Raw genomic sequence first — 15,231 nt, 5'->3', positions numbered from 1 at the left:
AAGATGAACCAATCGCTGATCGATTGGTAAGAGACTGAAAGTACATACTGTTCCCTTTGTTCCTACTATTCCATGCGACCATATAACAATCCTCGCTTGCAGGTTCGCCAACGGTCTTCCAGACAAATTGGGGAAGGGTCCTCAGCCGTTGGTGAAGGCATATCTGCTTCGCCAGCCCAAGCGCCTGCTAGTTCTGACAACCCCCCCCAACTTCTTCCGGCGTCGCAGATATCGTGCCGCTGGCTTCGGTCCCAGTATTAACCATAGATGACAGCTCGCCTGAGGCCGAGGAGAGGATGCTCCCTTCAGATGCCCCTTGAGAGGAACCAAGCCTCACACCTATCCCGGAACAGCTAGTGCCTGACTCGATTCCAGATTCTGGCGAGGCCGCTCCTGCATCTTCGCCAGAAGCCAACCTTCGCTCATCGCCAGCGATAGAGGTACATTTCGCTCCTTAACAATTATTATTCTGATTTCTCACATTATTTCTTACGCACTCCACTGCTTCCTGTTTAGAACCGGAATCCTAGTCCTATAGAGGGGATAGCCACTGCGGAGGAAGTACCCGGTGTCAATCCTGCTGACCCGGCTAATGGAGGCGTAGTTGACCACGGGCCTGCCCCCCATGCCCCCCAAGTACCTGAAGCAGGAGAGGGGGTAAATGCTGAACTAGCATTAGCGTTGGTTCCTGTTGAGGAGCCTGAAGAAGCACTTGCCCCCCCTTCCAGACAAGCAAGGCTGGCTCGCGTACTTGAGGAGACTCCTCCCGGGGTCACAGATAAAGCTAGGGATTGCCTTCGCAATCTTCTGAATCCTGACATCCTGCTACCTGGAGCGCCTGCCCGGGTCCTGGAGTATTTGAGAGTTCTTCGTCGCGAGCAAGCTATCACGGGAGAGGAGTTTACTGAAATAGACGAGCTTTTGCAGAACCTCCCCCAAAGGATTAATGAGAGAGCGGTCGCAATGACGGAAGCCAGACAAGCCCAGGCCCACTATCAGGGCTTTGCTCAGCAAATGGACTCTTCGCGGGACTTTCTAGGAGAGAAGGCTGTTCTCGTTAGAGACTTGAGACTCCTGCAAAATCACCTCCAATCCCAATTCCAAGATCTTCAAGCCCAATTAACTGTGGTGACGGCCCGGCTTGAACATGAAAAGTCTTCGCTGGAGGAACCCCTAGCGGCCTCTGAAACACTATCACAGCATCTTACTCAAGCTCGTGAAGAGGCCCGACGAGCGGAGCGAGCCGCTGCTGACGCCGGATTTCACCTGGATGAGCATCTCCTTCGTTTAGCCCATGCGGGCCTAAAACTTTAGGCCTCTAGTACTAGGCCCATTTTGTATGAACAATATTAAATTATATACATATATTTAGCCCACTTTGCTTGGCCCAAACACATGTGCAAATTTTCAAACAGATCAGCATTCAGTCTGCCTTTAATGCCATTGAATACCGTTTGACAAGATAATCTCGAAATGGCGTGGTTACCTCCTTGAAGAATGCCCCGCTTCCCACGCGTTTTCAATTTCCCTCATTTCCGAGATCCTCGCATTCAATTCCATTGATATTCTTATTGATGGCATCGAAAGTTCTTCAACTGCCAATCGTACGGTTGAGGCCACTGAGATTGGTCCTCTATAAATACCTGTACTTCGGAGAAGTGATAAACACAAACCAATATGGCTTTCCCAGGGATAATCTTGCAAACCTTACTTCTCTTTCTTCAGTTTCTGAAATCCTCCCCTCACGATCTCACCCTTAGCCTCAAACCCCTAGGCCTTATGGCTTAATCTCAATACCTGGGTAGGCTTTTTATGGCCTAATCTCAGGACCAACCGCGTGTCTTTGGTCTCTGGAACTCCGGCAGGCACTCCCCGGTTTCAGTTAGACTGGAGAACACGCGGCGCTCCCAACGCGGCAGAACCAGATTTTGAGGGTCCCTTCTCCTCAGATCGTTCGCGTGGAGCAAGATGGAGAGGGGAGGTAGGCCACTAGAGGCCGATCGTTCTTTCTTCAGAGCCTACTTCCAGGGTCTGACTACCAGACTTCTGTTTTTCCCCTGGAGGTAGATGTGGTCGTGAGTCGCTCGCTGCCTGAAAAGCATCTCCGTCTCGGAGGATAACCAACAGGGAAGTTCTGATGGATTATGTCCTTCCCTCTTCCTCTGGTACAAATTATAGCAGTTGCGGCCCCGATCAGAGGAGGGATGTGGGTGAAGAGAGGAAGAGTGGAAACGATCAAATCATACTCCCTCTGTCGCCACAGATCTAGCGACTCTAAGACGACCTGCAACTCTTATGAATTTCAATTACCTTCTTTGCTTGTAATTGCTTTGACTTGTACTGCTTTTGGCCGCAAAGCCACTTTATGAATGAAGGCTTCTGAAAATTGTTAGAACAATTGTTATTATAGAATAAGGCCTCAGGTGCAGGCCATTACATGTCTCCTTAACACATATTGCTAAGAAAAGAACACTGAAAGGACAATAAAACTCGCTGAAAGTATTGCTGAAATAATCATAACAAAAAGACATAACGTTTGAGGCCACTATATAGGCCATAGTTACAAAATAATAATAAGGCCTCTGATATAGGCCATTACATATGCATAGAGTGTTTCCCCCCTAGTTTTCGTAGGCGAAGCAAAGAGATGAGAGAAAGGCCACAAGAAAGGCCTATACGGATGAAGCGAGCCAAGGAAGACTATGGATGTCCTCCCTCCGTTGGTGAAGAAGGTGGGTCTTCGAACTCCCAAACACTAGGGTAATATTTCTTCAAGAAACACCCATTGATGGGATTGCGGTGTATATCACCATCCAAATCTTTGAGGTGAAAAGCCCCTAGCTCCAGAATGCGGTGAATAACGAACGGCCCTTCCCATCGCGGAGTCCATTTGCCGCGACCGATCAGCTTCTTGCCAAAGGGCAGAACCGCCTTCCAAACCAGGTCACCCTCATGGTAACTACGGCCACGTGTCCTCTTGTCATAAGTGCGAGTGATCCGCTGCTTTTCCATGACTAAATTATCCAAAGCCGCTAAGCGCTGCTCGCTCAGATCTTCATGTTCTTGCCACATCGCCTGGACATAATCTTCCCCAATCAGGTGATCTTGCTCTTGGACGCGTAAGGATTGAACGTTTAGCTCTAAGGGTAAGACTGCGTCATGCCCAAACATGAGGGCATACGGCGTGGTAGCAGTAGGATTCCTCTTGGATGTGCGGTAAGCCCATAGCGTCTCATACAACGTGTCGTGCCATTGGCGAGGGTTCTCCACAAGCATCTTCTTGAGCAAGGTGATGATAATCTTGTTACTGGCCTCCGCTTGACCATTGGATTGAGCATAATATGGAGTGCTATGGATGAACTGGATGCCCAGGTCGTCAACAAGTTTCTCGACTTCACCTCCCATGAATGCTGCCCCCCTGTCCGAGACAAGCACTTCAGGGATGCCAAACCTGCATATAATATTATGAAAAATGAATTGGCGAATAGTTGCCCCGGAAGCCTCCTTCAAAGGCTCAGCCTCAACCCATTTGGTGAAGAAATCAGTAGCCACGATGATGAACTTGTGTTGCAGTGAGGAGTGAGGATGAATCATCCCAATCAAGTCTAAAGCCCAACCTCGCGCAGGCCAAGGTTTAATAATAGGTTGCATTGGGATGTTAGGGATGTGCTGCACTGGACCATGTGCTTGACAATCCTGGCATCCTTTGGCGAATGTGATACAATCTTTCAAAATACTTGGCCAATAGTAACCATGTCTTCTGATGAGCCACCGCATTTTAGGTCCGGCTTGATGAGCACCACAAACCCCTGCGTGTGCTTCACACATTAGTCTCTTGGCCTCGCAGCCGTAAACGCACCGGAAGTCTATGCTGTCTTCCCCACGCCGTAGCAGCTCGTCACCCCTAAGGAAATAATTTAATGCAAGGAAACGAATCTTCCTGTCTGCTGTAGGATCAGGTTGCTTGAGGTACTCAACCAACGGAATGCGCCAATGAACATCTATAGGTTCTAGGACTGCGACGATCGGATCAGCAGGAGGGTTAGGCCTCGCAAGCCAGGATGGCAGCGTGCAGCGCTCGACTTTCAGAATACGCTCGCGGACCCCATACTTCAATGTAATACCTGTAGCTAGTTGAGCCAGCTCATTGGCCGCGAAATTGCGCTCGTGAGGGATGTATTCCAATCCCACATCGTTAAATTGATCCAGAAGCTCAATAGCACGATCCAGATACGGTACCAGCAAGAAACTTGCACACCTGTATTTCTCTTGGAGTTGATTTATCACGAGCAAAGAATCGCCGTGAACTTGAACGTCTTGCACCCCTAATTCTAATAAGATTTCCAGACCAATAATCAGGGCCTCATATTCTGCTTGGTTATTGGTACAATTGAATTCCAACTGGAAAGAATAAGAGAAACGGTCGCCCGCTGGATTTTCCAAAACAATTCCGGCCCCCGCTACTGTTTCTGTCCTGGAGCCATCGAAGAATAACACCCAAGGGTGCAAGGAGACCGTCGCTTGATACCAAACAGTGTACTCTGGAATGAGCGCCAATTCTGGTCGAGCTGTAGTGATAGTTGCTATCTCTAACTCCCTTACTGCGGGGATATCCATCATAGGGTGATGCGCCAGAAAGTCTGCAATGGCCTGTCCTTTGATTGCCTTCTGGGGAACGTACTGTAGCGAGAACTCGGACAGGGCCAATACCCACTTGCCAATGCGACCTCTCAAAATAGGTTGTGATAGCATATACTTTACCAGGTCAGTTTGTGCGATGATGCACGTAGTAAAGGACAACATGTAGTGTCGTAGCTTACACGCCGAGAAGTATAATGTAAGACACAGCTTTTCCATTGGAGTATATCTAGTTTCGCAATCTGTAAGTGTCCGACTAAGGTAGAAAATTGCGTGCTCGACTCCTTCCTCATCATCCTGAGCAAGTAGGCTACCAATGGAAGCCTCGGCTGTCGAAACGTATAGTTTCAACGGCAATCCAGCTCTTGGGGGAACGAGCACTAGCGGGCTCGCTAAGTAAGCCTTGATTCTGTCGAAAGCCTCTTGATGTTCAGGCTCCCATACAAACTCGCTCTGACCCTGCAGCTTCAATAATGGAGAGAAGGGCTGGATTTTACCTGCGGAGTTAGAGATGAAACGTCTTAAAAAATTGATCTTACCCAGCAAGCGCTGCAACTCCTTTTTCGTTCGTGGAGGAGATGCATTGACGATGGCACTCGCCTTGTCCTCAGGGACCTCAATTCCTCTCTGATGGACAATGAACCCTAAAAAATCTCCTGCTTGAACTCCGAAAACACACTTGGCGGGATTCATCTTGAGTTTGTGCCGTCGCATACGCTCGAAAACCTTCTTAAGATCAGCGATGTGATCCCCTCTCTTCTTGGACTTCACAACTACATCATCGATGTAGACCTCCAAAATCTTTCCAAGGATGACGTGGAAAATTAGGTTCATGGCTCTCTGATATGTAGCTCCAGCATTCTTCAGCCCGAACGGCATGACCACATATTCAAAAACGCCCGCGAATCCAGGACAAAGGAATGAGGTTTTATGTCTATCGTCCTCCGCGACCGGAATCTGGTGATATCCAGCGGTGCCGTCCATAAAGGACAGCAGTTCATGTCCTACTACAGCATCTACCAACATATCCGCGACCGGCATTGGGTAGACATCTTTAGGTGTAGCGAGATTGAGGTCTCCATAGTCCACGCAGACCCTCATCTTGCCATTCTTCTTGCGAACAGGCACTATATTAGACAGCCACTGATTATATTTGGCCACCCTAATAATGCCTGATTTATGCATTTTCTCGACTTCCTCCTTGACGAGGACCTGGGTTTCTGAATTCATCCTCCTTGGTTCTTGTTTTACAGGCCTCTTGTCAGGGAGTGTTGGCAGTTGATGACAAACCAGATCCGCTGACAGGTTAGGCATGTCTTCATACTTCTCTGCGAAGCAGTCTTTGAATTCCTGTAATAAGTCAATGAGCCTCTGTTTCTCGCTAGGCTCTAAGTAAGCGCTGACGGCCACCTCCATAGGCTCGTCCGCTGTTCCAAGATTGACCTTCTCAGTAGGGTCTCTGACTTTAGGGGGTGTATCATCCAGCACTGCCAGAGCGAGCTGAATGTCCACCTCATCTTCTTGCTCCTGATCAGAGAACTCCTCGTTAACAACTTCTAAGGTCGTGATTCGATCATAGGCCTCTCTTTCTACTAGGTATGAAGATAGTCTTTCGTACAACGAGTGGAAGACCTCTATTCCTTCCTCTGGAAGGTCGTGATCCATCAATCTTGCAAGGGTTTGGGCACAGCGTGGCCGGGCCTCTCCAGGCCTTCCTTTGTGAGCGTAAGCCCCCACTGTGCTAATTCAGAGGCCGTCACCCCTGTGGGGCGGCCTTTGTTATTGATGCCACCGACCTGCAATGGAGTGATAGGCTCTAAGTAATACCTGGCATCTACATAATTTGCAGAAACTGGGAATGGACAAGGGTCCGCCTTGATCATCTCAGCTTTATCCGTTACCCTGTTCCAGATAATCAGTTCCTGGTGGAGAGTTGATGGAACGCAGTAGCTCCGGTGGATCCAGTCTCTGCCTAAGATGGCGCTGTAGGCTGCACAACATTCCGTTACGAAAAAAGCGTAGACTCCCTCTGCAGGGCCGACCTTGATACCCAAGAAAAGTAACCCCAAGGTCTTTGTCACAGTTCCCTTAAAGTTCTTGAGCGTAAGGGACGTCGACTGAATCTTCTCTTTCTTGATTCCGAGCAATTGCATGGTCCTGGTAGTGATGACGTTAACTGCAGCTCCAGTATCAACCATGATCTTGCTAACCTTGACACCAGCAACTTCAGCTGTGATATGCAGAGGTCTCATATGTTGGACCATAGCGGGTGTTGGCTTGGTAAAGCTCATGAAGGATTCTTTGCTGTTTGCGTCCTCCGTTCCACTAGTGACGGCCTCTTCTGCATGTGCAGCGACTGCTGACGTAATCTGCAAGGGTTGTGCATTACTTTCTTCAATTCCCACACACTCCTGCGCAACGACCGGTAGCGCGTACCTCGCGGGGAGTACGTAAACCATATTGCATGACATGTCCATATCCGCCTCCTCTATGCCGTTGTCCAAGTCAAGCTGAGGCTCATTGATAGGGGTATCAGTATTGAATTGCTTAACTAACCGATCTACCAATGATTCTTCTGCAAGGCCCTTCACCTCATGTTTGTGTTCCTGTACCTCGGGACCCTGCCTAGGGGAGTCTGACCTTGGTTCTCTCGCCATGTGCTCCTCTGGTAGGGCGACTATTACACTCTGGACCTTTTTTGGTCTCCATTGTAGAGTATCAGTAGCCTTGTCTTTGCCCCCCAGTCTCTCAAACACTGAAGATCTGGTATCTGGCTCCTCGCGAAACAACCTGCGCCTGGCATATGGTTGCCTAGTTGGCGAACCCTCCTTTCGAGCTAGCGGAGGCGACCTGGCTTCATTGATCTTGCAAAAAACACTGGGCTTAGATGCCCCTCTGGATGAGCTCGTTTTTTTTTAAAGCTACGGGGAGCCACTAATGCCTCCATCTCCTTCTGGTACTGTTCAGGGGATTTTACCAATTGTGAAGGCTTGATTAGGCCCTGGTCCAGAGCCTCTAGCGCGCGTTTAGCCTCCCCAAATCTGTGCTGCAGTTTCCTCTTCCTAGAAGGGCTTATTTCTACTGCCTTCCCCTTTTCTCTGGTGTACCACTTTCCTTCCTTAATGGGGTTAGCTGAAGCAGGTGGGATATATGGCCTGGTCAAAATGTCTTTGTGCTTGTTTGCAGCCTTCTCCTCCTGTCTCTGATCAACCGCGGCCGCCTTCAGCCTTTTGAACAAATTAGAATCTTTCGGGGATGGTGGTGACTCCATTTCCTCTTTTTCTCTTGGGCTAGAAGGCTAGTAATTTCGCGATGACGAGGCCCAATTGATGGGCGGGAGAGAACAGAAACAAAATGTCTGTTCGACCTCTTCATGCGACACCTGGATGCCACACTCTTCCTTGCATCGCGAGCACAGGACCACTGGTGAAGCCTGACCAACTGGTTTAGCTTTCTTTTTTGTAAGGGTCTCATCCTCGTCGGATTGTTTCTCCCCCTCCTTAGTATTTAACTCCAAAGTTGGTTTTCGCCTCATTTTCCTGGTCCAGTTCACATCGACCATATTGACTCCGGTGTCAGTAAAGGGATTTAGGTCCATAAGCGCTGCCGCTGTTGCTGGCGTTTCTACCTGCAAACTACCATTATTGATCCATACCTGAATCTGGTCCTTGAGCTTCACACAGTCTGAGGTGTTATGATTCCATAAGTTATGGAATTTGCAGTACTTCTTCCCTTTTAGCTGGTCCGGTCGAGGAAAGGGTCCAAAGTCAGTCTTCACCATCTTCGCGACGATCATCTCATCCAGAATCTCATGCGCCTTATTGGCATCATATGTATATGTTGCAAATTCAGGTTTGGTGCACGCAACTGATTTGAGCTTTACTGGTTCTCTGGAAATCTTCAGCTGCTTCAGGGCCGCATTCTTCTTTCCGGTCAGTTCATAAGCAGCAATGTCATTCTCCAACTCCTCATCGTCATCCGAGACTGATTTGTCACTGTGATGATGGTAGTAGGGATCATAGGTAATCGGCTGGTAGCTCAGGGCTGCTACCGTACGATGTTTTCCTGGTACATATGTCCCTTTGGACGCATTCTTCCTTGCGTCGGTCTCCCTAAGGAGATGTTCAAAGTTGCCCACCTCTGTGATGAGTTCTCCCATTGACTGGATCATGCTGCCATGTTGCTTCTTCCTCTAGCGAGGCTCCAAACCCTTGACCGCCAGCTTGACCAACTCCCTCTCAGGCAGAGTGACGTTCAACTTAGCTTTCTGAATCTGGAAACACTGGAGATAAGCAACAGCAGACTCTGTAGGTTGTTGGGCCATTTGGGTGAGAGAAGCCAAGTCGACCTCAGGTTCAATGGCTCCAAACGTTTCTCGGAAAAGCTTCTCCATCGCGGGCTAATCTGCCACCGTTCCTGGTCAGAGCTTGGAAAACCATCTAAAAGCAGCCCCCGAAAGAGAGGTGCCAAAGATCCTGCACTTGAGGTTGTCAACATTCTGGTATTGGCCACATTGTACCCGAAACCTGGCCAGGTGAGTTGCCGCACTTTCGGTATCTTCTCCTGAAAAGGTGGAAAACATGATGTTTTTATAGCCCCTGGGAAAAGGTGCCAGCATTATATGCGGCGGGAAAGGTCCCTCATAAACCCCATCCATTTGGGCCCTAGGGTTGGCCAGCCTGATCATCTCCTCTACCTCTTCACGTCTTACATATTCCGGGCCTGGAGGGGGAGGCGGATGCATCGCCACAGTCTGGCGGGCAGCCTGCACGGGCACAACTTGGTTGGTGGTTGCTGTCCCTTCCGCTAACCGTACAACTCGGGTTGCGGCCGGTTGCTGAAGGACCACTAGTGGCACAGTCCCTTCTTTCGCCAGGGCTGTTATCCTGATCGGGTTACCATTTTGATCAATCCCGTAGTAGCCCTCTGGCAGCTCTTGGTATATATTTTTTGCATCATCGCTATCGTAGTGAATAAATGTAGCAGGGTCGGGCGAAGCTCCACTAACTTTTGATGGCTGTTGTTTCTGCTTCGTGGTCTGTCCATCAGATGAGGTGGTGTTTCCCTTGCTGCCGCCGATAACCAGAGCCTGCTCTTTACTCCTCACAGGCGTGGCAGCAGCTGCTTTTACAGGCGTTGCAGCAGCGGTCTTTGAAGCTGTTGCAGTGCCGCCACTAGCATTCTCTCGCTGATTTGGCGGTACATATTTACCCGAACCAGATGGTTGGCCCAGAGAGCCAAGGATAGCGTTAGGATCCCCTAAAGCTTTGTTCAACACTTCTCTCGCCTGGTTCAGCTCGGCTCTTTGCATAGCCACTTCTGTCATAAGGTTAGCGCCATCCTTGCGAAAATCTGCCATATCTGACGCAGTCTGCTTGGTCTGGCTTGCAATGGTCTCCATGAGACTCTTCTGCCACTGACTCTGCTGGTCAACGATACCTGTGGTATGAGCCCTTACTGCACTCTCTGATTGTGCGATTTGTTGCTTAGTATCCTCTGCGTGTTGGTCAATGCGCTGACCAAACTCGCGTAAGCGCTGGTTCATTTTTGCGGTTTCCCTTTCAAAGTCAGTGGCAATCCTTTTACGCTGAATTTCAACATTCTCCATGAAGATCGCGAGCTTTTCCTCAAATGTCGCTCCTTCTGGAATAGGCTTTTGAACCAAAGCCTCTCTTTCTTCGCTCTCTGCTATGTTGGAAACAACAGCAGTGATAGCGGGCTTACTGGGCTGAACGTTCTGACCCTCAGTAGCGGTCGAGTGACTCTCTCCAGTTGACATATCTGCTGCTTGGAAGAAACGAGAGAATCTTTGAGTTATTTGCTCTTCAGAAAGACCACGACAGTCCGCGCGAGAATGCGGTCTGTAACTGGAGGTCTGATGCTTTGGGCAATTTGCGTAAACCTTTTGGTAAGGGTTTTCGCTTGACTTCCCAATGGCTACGTTCGTGAAGAGAGACTTGTTGGTCCCACTGGGCGTGCCAAAATGTTTGACGCGTAAACCAGTTGGCTTGCAAACTGTCTCTTTTGAGCGTGTGTGCGCAGGCGTGCCAGCACCGCGGTGCAGTCGTCGGGGTAGTCCCTTGACCTGACTTCTATTTCAAGCGCTGTGGACGAGGAGAGCACCAACCTCGTCACAGGGTTCTTCTCTAGCCTTCCGGAAAAGGACTTTTTTCCTTACACGGGGGCTTTGGCTGTGGTCTCTTGCGTTCACCGAATCGATACTTAGTGTTGTAGACTAAGCAGAGCAATCACTGGGAAGTTGGGAGAAGCACGGGTTTTTGCTAAAGCGTGACTTTAGCTTCGCTGGGTTGCGAGGGCGTTACCCTTGCTTCGCTGGTAGTATCGGTGGTAGTAGCACTAGCAGTCGGCTTGCGAGGAGACTAGGACTGGGAGTACGGTCGCCGGGTTTCAACGAGGTTGAAGGTTTGCTCCGGGGAGGCTTTGTAATCGCTGGGATTGATTGAATTGAGAGAGGTCTGTTTTTGTCCTTGAAACCTGGTATTTATACCTAGGGTTCCGACGGTTCCTTGCCACAGAAGGACTCTTGATTGAAGTTTCCTATCTGATCCCTGCTATCGAATCTCATAAGGACTTGTTTCCCTCATGGACCACGGAATAGGCTGGTCTGTAGTTCAAACCCACGTAGTCTCATTTTTGGGCCGCAGGTATCGGCCCGCTATGCTAAATCCACTAAAGGATTTTGCCAAAATTACTTTTGGGCTCAAACAACTGCAACCAAAACTTGCCTGCTTAAGCCTGTAATGATTACTTCTCCAATTGGTATCTTATATCTGTAAACAAAACAGGGTGAAAACTCCTCCTATATATTGGTGGCTTTTGGAGGCAAAAGGCTATTTATGTCAACAGAACGAAGCAACGGTGAAGCTACCATTTTCAAGGTTGGCACGCACATTGCCTTTGAAGCCGTTGGGTTAGGTTAGTAGTCATGTTAAAATAATTTGGTGCACACCTACGCAATTTGAATATTTTTTATTTTTATGTTTTTTTATGACATCGCAATTTGAATTTTTGTTTCTAAAGCTGTAATAATTTTCTTCAGTTTTTTTATTAATTGGCATCCCACGTGTGTTGGAAGTTTTTCGAAAATAAATAAGTCAAGATAAAGCACTGAATCAATATAAGGGAATAATTAATTAGTTACACCTAATTGACAGAAAAATCAAAAACCAGTATGTCACTAAATTTTGCTCTAGTAGCTGGGTAAGTGACGATTTGAATGGGTTATACATGGGAGGGTTTTGACTTTTTAATGTGAAATCTAGAAACTTCTGCAAGGGGTAAAAATTGGCTAGCTTTAAGAAATTTCTAAAATGCGTTCGAACCGACTTGAGTTACCCGATTGGTTCGACACGTTGGTTTACTGACTTAGCGGTAAAATGTTGGCTCATATTCAGACTGATTCGATAGAAATGGTAATATAAGCTACCCATATGTATTTTGACCATAGGCCTATACTTGTAACTAGGCCATTTAAATGACCTAAATATAGAGAGCCCGACTAATCACGGGTAAGATACAAATTCTAGAGGAACTGACCTTACGCTTGAGAAAATATATATAACATCGAGTGGAAATAGCCTCGAGCAGATAACCACCTCTTTGAAATGTGAGATGCAATTCTTAGGTTGAGCCTTGCGGTCTAAGTAAACTAGCGTTCTCATCCATAATTAACGGAAGTCCACAAATTAAGGCACAGAGGGACACGTGTCTTGGAGGCATTGGTTGTGCCTCGAGAAGTCCAGCAGAAGTTACTAGCTCGAAACTTGCTGCCCAAATTTAGGAGATTAGTACTTGGAGCTAGGCATCGTCGATGGAGGAAGCTAGGCATCGTCGTCAACATCATGCTTCTGTTAAAGAGCCTAGTTAGAAAAGCTGGTGCACGCCTTCAAATTGAGGGCAGGCCACACTATTCTGATAGAAGTCGTCCCCCCAACACTATCAAAGGAAGTCACCCTCAGAAACATATCTATGGTATGAGATCGAAAAGAACCAATAGCAATCGGAGACATGGCCTGGAAAACTAGCCATAAGAAGAAAGGTATAAGCAGACCACACTGGGATGAGGCAGAGGTTGTCCCTCTATACGAGAGCAGTGAGGAACGTTACCTCCATGCTCGGCGGCTTTTGAGAGAAATGGCGTTGCTGGTGGGGGGGGGGGAGGGAGAGAGGGAAGAGAAGCGAGAACCATTACGAATTAAGAAAGAGAAGCGAGAATCATTACGAATTAACAAAAAAAATTTAAAAATAAGACGTCAAGACTTAATAGCTAATAACTGCACATGCTCTTCTGGTTATACATTTATAGCTCAAAGCAAAACCAAATTTACAAGATCAAATTATGATAACTAAAAAAACTCTATGGCAATATTATAGTAATTTTTCATAAGGTCATCAAAATATTAAAAAAATTAAACATTTACATAAATTGTGGAGGCATGATTTACACTTGTTCCGTATGGAAGCAGTGAAAGGACAGAACAACCTCACGAAGAATGGGCTTCGACCTATAGCCACCCAGAGCTTATCTAGGTTCGGAAATTCAAAGATCGACTACCTTCCAGCTGAGGAACGATTAAGCCCAGCTCACTTCACGCACTGACGCAAGGACTAAGGAGAAAGAACATAGGGAAAACCATGGTTCCACCTGGGGTTCGTCCAAAACGGACAAAGGACTCTCTCACGAGTCCTAGTGTGTGGTGGTTTACACCAAGTAGGTCCACATAAAAAGACAATCGGGCCTAACCATATGTCAAAACAAGTGGGATCCGATAAAGCCTCGTTTGGATCTCAAGGCAAGCCCATTAGGGCGACACGCCTCCTTAAGGTGTCCTACACGGTCATATATAAGCTTCATTTCTCCATCACTTTGGTAAGTAATTCTAAACTCCCCACTAGCCTACTGCTTATTTCAGTATTCAATGACTTGACCTTCAGAGCCCTTTTGGTTGCTACCACATTGCTAAAGGGATTCGATAGTCCCCTTTTATAGTGTAGGTGGTTCATCCGACATCAAGGTTCATCCGACATCAAGGATTAATCATTCTGTAACATAAATGACATCACATTTTTAATTATCATGAGGTGTGAAAATGTCACTGTATCTAAACAAACTATTTTTAATTTCCAAAAAACTATTATCAGTATTTCGAAAAGTTAATATCATTCTTCATAATCATATTGTCATTCTTCCTCCTCGATGCTCTCGTATAGAGGGACAACCTCTGCCTCATCCCAGTGTTAGTCTGCTTATACCTTTCTTCTTATTACTAGTTTTCCAGGCCATGTCTCCTATTGCTATTGGTTCTTTTCGATCTCATACCATAGATATGTTTCTGAGGGTGACTTCCTTTGATAGTGTTGGGGGGACGACTTCTATCAGAATAGTGTGGCCTGCCCTCAATTTGAAGGCGTGCACCAGCTTTTCGAACTAGGCTCTTTAACAGAAGCATGATGTTGACGACGATGCCTATACTTATAGCTTGCCTCCTCCACCTACTTTCCTTTGAACTAGTCTCCACAAACCAATCATCTTTGAGTCAATTTTTCTCGAACAAATCTCCCTGATCAAATGTAACCAAGCTGACCTTCCTAGGACAAATCTTCCTCAAGCATGCTTGCTTCGACCTAATACTCCTCGAGGGTTGTTGAATAAAAGCTTGAATAGCACTATTGGTGGAGGATGAGGGAGGGCACTTGCAAAAAAACTCTCTGATGTCTAAGTCATCAATATCTTTCTTAGTCGAGTGCAGTAGACAATTGGAAATACCTTTTGTTACATGGTCGTTGAGCCTTCAATTTATAGATCAAATTGTTTCTTCAGCTCCAAGTACTAATCTCCTAAATTTGGGCAGCAAGTTTCGAGCTAGTAACTTCTGCTGGACTTCTCGAGGCACAACCCAATGCCTCAACGCCACGTGCCCTCAGTGCCTTAATTTGTGGACTTCCGTTAATTATGGATGAGAACGCTAGTTTACTTAGACCGCAAGGCTCAACCTAAGAATTGCATCTCACATTTCAAAGAGGTGGTTATCTGCTCGAGGCTATTTCCACTCGATCTTATATATATTTTCTCAAGCGTAAGGTCAGTTTCTCTAGAAGTTGTATCTTCCAGTACCCGTGATTAGTCAGGCTCTCTATATTTAGGTCATTTAAATGGCCTAGTTATAAGTATAGGCCTATGGTCAAAAATCTTCACCTCCACATATGGGTAGCTTATATTACCATTTCTATCGAATCAGTCTGAATATGAGCCAACATTTTACCGCTAAGTCAGTAAACCAACGTGTCGAACCAATCGGGTAACTCAAGTCGGTTCGAACACATTTTAGAAATTTCTTAAAGCTAGCCAATTTTTACCCCTTGCAGAAGTTTCTAGATTTCACATTAAAAAGTCAAAACCCTCCCATGTATAACCCATTCAAATCGTCACTTACCCAGCTACTAGAGCAAAATTTAGTGACATACTGGTTTCTGATTTTTCTGTCAATTAGGTGTAACTAATTAATTATTCCCTTATATTGATTCAGTGTTTTATCTTGACTTATTTATTTTTGAAAAACTTCCAACACACGT

At 46.9% G+C, this 15,231-nt stretch overlaps 1 protein-coding gene across 1 annotated transcript in view; it reads right to left on the bottom strand.

The window, feature by feature from the left end:
• The window catches only part of LOC112169924 (protein trichome birefringence-like 13), a 47,174-nt gene that overhangs the window by 15,519 nt on the left and 16,424 nt on the right, over positions 1-15,231 (bottom strand). The gene's annotated exons all lie outside the window — the stretch shown is intronic.

The sequence above is a fragment of the Rosa chinensis genome, chromosome 6 (assembly GCF_002994745.2).
Source record: "Rosa chinensis cultivar Old Blush chromosome 6, RchiOBHm-V2, whole genome shotgun sequence".
Taxonomy (NCBI): Eukaryota; Viridiplantae; Streptophyta; class Magnoliopsida; order Rosales; family Rosaceae; genus Rosa; species Rosa chinensis.
The sequence above is the reverse complement of the archived record's forward strand: the minus strand, read 5'-3'. Positions and strand labels throughout refer to the sequence as shown.